Genomic DNA, 6,000 nt, shown 5'->3' with positions numbered 1-6,000 from the left:
CACCCTCGCCTCTGAGTCAGAAGGTTTGTGGGTTCAGGTCCCCACTCCAGAGACTTGAGTACAAAACTCTCGGCTGACGCTCCAGTGCAGTGCTGAGGGAGCGCTGCACTGTCGGAGGTGCCGACTTTCAGATGAGACGTTAAACTGAGGCAGCCACTTGCTCTCTTGGGTGGACGTAAAAGATCTCATGGCGCTATTTTGCAGAAGAGCAGGGGGAGTTCTCCCCGGTGTCCTGGTCAATATTTATCCCTCAATCAACATCACTAAAAACAGATGATCTGGCCATTCTCACATTGCTGTTTGTGGGAGCTTGCTGTGCGCAAATTGGCTGCCGCGTTTCCTACATTACAACAGTGACTACACTTCAAAAAAGTACTCCATTGGCTGTAAAGTGCTTTGAGACGTCCGGTGGTCGTGAAAGGCGCTATAGAAATGCAAGCCTTTCTTTTTTCTTTTGCGTGCTTAGGGATCCTGTTAGATAGGGGCGCGTGGGCGTAAGAAAGCAGAAGTTGCAGCACTCAAACCGACTGAGATACGGGTCGAGCTGCACCTGAAAGTAGGTTGGACAAAAAAAATATCAGACAGAAAGAAAGATTTGCACCTTTCATGACCCCCGAACATTCCAAAGCGGTTTACAGCCAATTAAGTTTTTTTTTGAAGTGCAGTCACAGTGTAGGAAATATGGCAGCTAATTTATGCACAGCAAGCTCCCTGGATCATCTGTTTTTAGTGATGTTGGTTGAGGGATAAATATTGGCCAGGACACCGGGGAGAACTCCCCCTGCTCTTCTTCGAAATAGTGTCATGGGATCGTTCATGTCTACCTGAGAGAGCAGACTTGTCCAAAAGAATCCCATCCCACGCTCCCCACCCATCCCACGCTTCCCACCCATCCCACACTCCCCACTCATCCCACGCTCCCCACCCATCCCACGCTCCCCACTCATCCCACACTCCCCACTCATCCCACACTCCCCACTCATCCCACGCTCCCCACCCATCCCACGCTCCCCACTCATCCCACACTCCCCACTCATCCCACGCTCCCCACCCATCCCACGCTCCCCACTCATCCCACACTCCCCACTCATCCCACGCTCCCCACCCATCCCACGCTCCCCACCCATTCCACGCTCCCCACCCATCCCACGCTCCCCACCCATCCCACGCTCCCCACCCATCCCACGCTCCCCACCCATCCCACGCTCCCCACCCATCCCACGCTCCCCACCCATCCCACGCTCCCCACCCATCCCACTCTCCCCACCCATCCCACTCTCCCCACCCATCCCACGCTCCCCACCCATCCCACGCTCCCCACCCATCCCACGCTCCCCACTCATCCCACGCTCCCCTCCCATCCCACGCTCCCCACCCATCCCACACTCTCCACTCATCCCACGCTCCCCACCCATCCCACGCTTCCCACCCATCCCACGCTCTCCACTCATCCCACGCTCCCCACCCATCCCACGCTCCCCACCCATCCCAGGGAGTGGTATTGGCAGGGCGTGGTATTGGCAGGGCGTGGTATTGGCAGGGTGTGGTATTGGCAGGGCATGGTATTGGCAGGGCGTGGTATTGGCAGGGAGTGGTATTGGCAGGGCATGGTATTGTCAGGGCGTGGTATTGGCAGGGCGTGGTATTGGCAGGGAGTGGTATTGGCAGGGAGTGGTATTGGCAGGGCGTGGTATTGGCAGGGAGTGGTGTTGGCAGGGTGTTGTATTGGCAGGGAGTGGTATTGGCAGGGCATGGTATTGGCAGGGAGTGGCAACTGCAGGGAGTGGTATTGGCAGGGAGTGGTATTGGCAGGGTGTGGTATTGGCAGGGAGTGGTATTGGCAGGGAGTTGTATTGGCAGGGAGTGGCACCTGCAGGGAGTGGTATTGGCAGGGAGTGGTATTGGCAGGGAGTGGTATTGGCAGGGAGTGGTATTGGCAGGGCGTGGTATTGGCAGGGAGTGGTATTGGCAGGGAGTGGTATTGGCAGGGCGTGGTATTGGCAGGGTGTGGTATTGGCAGGGAGTGGTATTGGCAGGGCGTGGTATTGGCAGGGAGTGGTATTGGCAGGGAGTGATATTGGCAGGGAGTGATATTGGCAGGGAGTGGTATTGGCAGGGAGTGATATTGGCAGAGAGTGGTATTGGCAGGGAGTGGTATTGGCAGGGAGTGATATTGGCAGGGAGTGGTATTGGCAGGGAGTGGTATTGGCAGGGAGTGATATTGGCAGGGAGTGATATTGGCAGGGAGTGGTGTTGGCAGGGCGTGGTATTGGCAGGGAGTGGTATTGGCAGGGAGTGGTATTGGCAGGGAGTGGTATTGGCAGGGAGTGGTATTGGCAGGGAGTGGCATTGGCAGGGCGTGGTATTGGCAGGGCGTGGTATTGGCAGGGCGTGGTATTGGCAGGGAGTGGTATTGGCAGGGAGTGGTATTGGCAGGGAGTGGTATTGGCAGGGCGTGGTATTGGCAGGGAGTGGTATTGGCAGGGAGCGGTATTGGCAGGGCGTGGTATTGGCAGGGAGTGGTATTGACAGGGAGCGGTATTGGCAGGGCGTGGTATTGGCAGGGAGTGGTATTGGCAGGGCGTGGTATTGGCAGGGAGTGGTATTGGCAGGGAGTGGTATTGGCAGGGAGTGGTATTGGCAGGGAGTGGTATTGGCAGGGAGTGGTATTGGCAGAGAGTGGTATTGGCAGGGAGTGGTATTGGCAGGGAGTGGTATTGGCAGGGAGTGGTATTGGCAGGGAGTGGTATTGGCAGGGAGTGGTATTGGCAGGGCGCGGTATTGGCAGGGCGCGGTATTGGCAGGGAGTGGTATTGGCAGGGCGCGGTATTGGCAGGGAGTGGTATTGGCAGGGGGTGGTATTGGCAGGGAGTGGTATTGGCAGGGAGTGGTATTGGCAGGGCGCGGTATTGGCAGGGTGCGGTATTGGCAGGGAGTGGTATTGGCAGGGAGTGGTGTTGGCAGGGCGTGGTATTGGCAGGGAGTGGTATTGGCAGGGAGTGGTATTGGCAGGGAGTGGTATTGGCAGGGAGTGGTATTGGCAGGGAGTGGCATTGGCAGGGCGTGGTATTGGCAGGGCGTGGTATTGGCAGGGCGTGGTATTGGCAGGGAGTGGTATTGGCAGGGAGTGGTATTGGCAGGGCGCGGTATTGGCAGGGAGCGGTATTGGCAGGGAGTGGTATTGGCAGGGAGTGGTATTGGCAGGGAGTGGTATTGGCAGGGAGTGGTATTGGCAGGGAGTGGTATTGGCAGGGAGTGGTATTGGCAGAGAGTGGTATTGGCAGGGAGTGGTATTGGCAGGGAGTGGTATTGGCAGGGAGTGGTATTGGCAGGGCGCGGTATTGGCAGGGAGTGGTATTGGCAGGGAGTGGTATTGGCAGGGAGTGGTATTGGCAGGGAGTGGTATTGGCAGGGAGTGGTATTGGCAGGGAGTGGTATTGGCAGGGAGTGGTATTGGCAGGGAGTGGTATTGGCAGAGAGTGGTATTGGCAGGGAGTGGTATTGGCAGGGAGAGCTGTATAACACTGGCGGCACACTATGTTACAGCTTGCCATGAACAGAGGGACAACCAGTAAACTAAGAAAAGAATATATATAAACAATGCGAATGTATATTTATACACTCAGGGATATACCTGTTTATACAATGTATGAATAGAACTGCGTTTATGTGCTAAACCATAAATGTATTTTGATGCTTTGGCAACATAAGATGTAACTTATCATGCCAATAAAGCGATTTGAATTGTGAATTGTGAATTGGTATTGGCAGGGAGTGGTATTGGCAGAGAGTGGTATTGGCAGGGAGTGATATTGGCAGGGAGTGGTATTGGCAGGGAGTGGTATTGGCAGGGCGTGGTATTGGCAGGGAGTGGTATTGGCAGAGAGTGGTATTGGCAGGGAGTGGTATTGGCAGGGAGTGGTATTGGCAGGGAGTGGTATTGGCAGGGCGTGGTATTGGCAGAGAGTGGTATTGGCAGAGAGTGGTATTAGTAGGGAGTGGTATTGGCAGGGTGTGGTATTGGCAGGGAGCTGTATTGGCAGGGAGTGGTATTAGTAGGGAGTGGTATTGGCAGGGAGTGGTATTGGCAGGGAGTGGTATTGGCAGGGAGTGGTATTGGCAGGGAGTGGTATTGGCAGAGAGTGGTATTGGCAGGGAGTGGTATTGGCAGGGCGTGGTATTGGCAGGGCGTGGTATTGGCAGGGAGTGGTATTGGCAGGGCGTGGTATTGGCAGGGAGCTGTATTGGCAGAGAGTGGTATTAGTAGGGAGTGGTATTGGCAGGGCGTGGTTCTTAGAATATCACGGGTGTGCAGCCTGTAATTTTCCACCTGTTAAATGAAAGGATGGAGAATCAGCATTGTCCCTCGAGTCTGGTCCCTGCTGGGTGCATGAGATTGTGGAATCACCCGCAGCGTATCATCGCCTTCAAAGTCCATTTGAACATTCTTTCGGTACTTGTTGTTTGAGCACGCTTATGTGCGAGTTGATAGCTGAGGCCAGTCGCCGCAGACTGACTATTCTATACCTGGAATTTCTCCAATGTAATCTGCTCTGGTTGTGAAATATAACAGCAAGAGGCTTTGTGTGTGTGTGTTATATTAACAACGACAATCTGACTTCAGTCTCACCTTTCGGTAAATGTCACGAGTTGTCTAATCCCCAAACACAGACCGCCATTTGACATCTGGTCGGCCATTTTAATCATCGTTTTTGGCGCCAATATAATGAAGCATTCTGGGAAGGTTGAGCCTAATTTTTTAAAAATAATTTCCAACTCTCTCAGTTTAGGGCTTAAGCAGTAACAAAGAGGAGACATCAGTACTGAAGCGCGACATAAAAACAGAAAACGCGGGAAACACTCAGCGGGTCAGGCAACAGCTGTGGAGAGAGAAAGAGAGTTAAGGTCTCAGGTCGGTCACCGCTCATCAGAACTGGAAGAAGTTAGAGATTTAACAGGTTTTAAGCAAGTACAGAAATGGAGGAGGGAGAGGAAAGAACAAAAGGGAGAGGTCTGCGGTAGGCAGGGGAGATTAAATGACAAAAGGGATGATGGTGCGAGGCAAAAGGAGGTGGTAATGGGACCAATGTTCCATCGCACTGTTTTTCAGGTGCACGGTCCCTTTAACGGGCTGCACGGCCCACGCAAAGTGACGTAAGAAAACTACTAGGCACTTGGCCTAAGCGTTAAACAAAGCTTTAATCAACTGTTTTTCAACATGGAAGTCTAGTTGTGTCCTTTACTAGTTCCTGTTAAAGAATGTCCTGAGCAAGCTGGGCCCATGCCCGAGTATTTATACTCTCCCTGGACAGCGCCACCAGCAGGCCGCCCAGTATTATTTCATAAGTCATTTCTACATGAATGACAAGATTCATGTCACAAAGTTTCGCGCACGTGTGTGATCTCCCATTTGAAAAGCCGGTCCCAGGCGGCGCGGGACCGCCAGTCAGCTTAGCGGGAAATACTGAATGGGACAAGTAAAGAAACAAAAGATGGGTCCAGCGGAGCTGTAAATGGCAACAGCGGAACCATTACCAGCACTTGCTGTCTGAGCAAGTGGGAGCGGTGGTTATGATCTGAAATTGTTGAGCTGGATGAAAGACGAGGTGCTGCTCCTCGAGCTGACGTTGAGCTTCGTTGGAACGGTGCAAGAGGCCGAGGACGGAGAGGTCAGAGCGGGAGTGGGGGCGGAGAATTAAAGTGGCAAGCGACCGGAAGCTGGGGGTCACGCTTGTGGACTGACTTGTGGTCTTGTTGCTGACTGCTGATTAACACAGACCAACGTTCAACTTCAATACTTCCTGAATTGATATTTTTAAACTATAATTTTACTTATAGCAGTGTTGAGAGTAGAATTGGAGACTAGCATTGCCAACCCTGGTTGGACATATTCCTGGACATATTTCTCATTGAAACATATAAGATTCTGAGGGGGATTGACAGGGTAGATGCTGAGAGGCTGTTTCCCCCTGGCTGGAGAGTCTAGAACTAGGGGGAATA

This window comes from Somniosus microcephalus, chromosome 34, assembly GCF_052327205.1.
Source record: "Somniosus microcephalus isolate GS21.2 chromosome 34, FLI_Smic_1.0, whole genome shotgun sequence".
NCBI classification, from domain to species: Eukaryota; Metazoa; Chordata; class Chondrichthyes; order Squaliformes; family Somniosidae; genus Somniosus; species Somniosus microcephalus.
The sequence above is the reverse complement of the archived record's forward strand: the minus strand, read 5'-3'. Positions refer to the sequence as shown.